At 73.9% G+C, this 624-nt stretch overlaps 1 protein-coding gene across 1 annotated transcript in view; it reads right to left on the bottom strand.

Moving 5' to 3' along the window:
- PHF20 (PHD finger protein 20) overlaps positions 1-161 on the bottom strand; it is a 73,697-nt gene extending 73,536 nt beyond the window's left edge. The window contains exon 1 of the mRNA XM_010564524.1: positions 96-161. The gene's annotated coding sequence lies outside the window, so the exon portion shown is untranslated. The remainder of the gene's footprint in view (positions 1-95) is intronic.
- Between the last annotated feature and the right edge of the window lie 463 nt (positions 162-624).

Below are 624 nucleotides of genomic sequence, written 5' to 3'. Positions count from 1 at the left end.
CCCTCCCCTCCCCTCGCTTCCACCCCACGCCACGCCGCAGAGCGGGCAGGTGGCCCGGCCCGGCCCAGCCCGCCCGGGTGCAGCCGCACTCTTACCGAGGGACCTGTACGGGAAAAAGGGTTAGAACGGAGCCAAACTGCCCCAGGCCCCGCTCCACGGCAAGCCCAACGCCACCGACCGCTCAGCACCACAAAATGGCCGCCTCGATGCGGAGCCACCGGGGGGGCGGGGCCCGCCGGGAGGGGCGGGGGCGGGAGCCCCGCCCCCTCGCAGCTGGCGAGGCGCGCTCTCCCCGCGTGGCGGCGGACGTCGTGCTTGTTGGGTGCTTGAGGCGGGGGGCGGTGTCAGGCGCTGAGGAGGTGATTGGGCGGGAGCTGAGGCAGCGCGGCCCAAGGTGGCCCTGGCCGGGCCAGGTGCCGTCCCGTTACCCCCATGGGAGCGGCACCCGCTCATGGAGCCCGCCCAGCCTCCTGCCGCCTCAGAGGGAAGACCCCGTGCCTCTCCCGCGGCTGCAGCTTCTCACGCCGGGCCCCAGCGGCACCGTGACGCAGCTCTCGGAGTAAACAGCCCTTGGGTGCTGGAGGCCGCAGAGAGCCCTGCTGCCCAAAGCTGGGCAGCCTGCCT

Source organism: Haliaeetus leucocephalus, unplaced genomic scaffold (genome assembly GCF_000737465.1).
Source record: "Haliaeetus leucocephalus isolate CR32 unplaced genomic scaffold, Haliaeetus_leucocephalus-4.0 Scaffold182, whole genome shotgun sequence".
Taxonomy (NCBI): Eukaryota; Metazoa; Chordata; class Aves; order Accipitriformes; family Accipitridae; genus Haliaeetus; species Haliaeetus leucocephalus.
Note: the sequence above shows the minus strand (reverse complement) of the source record. Positions and strands in the feature narration are given on the sequence as shown.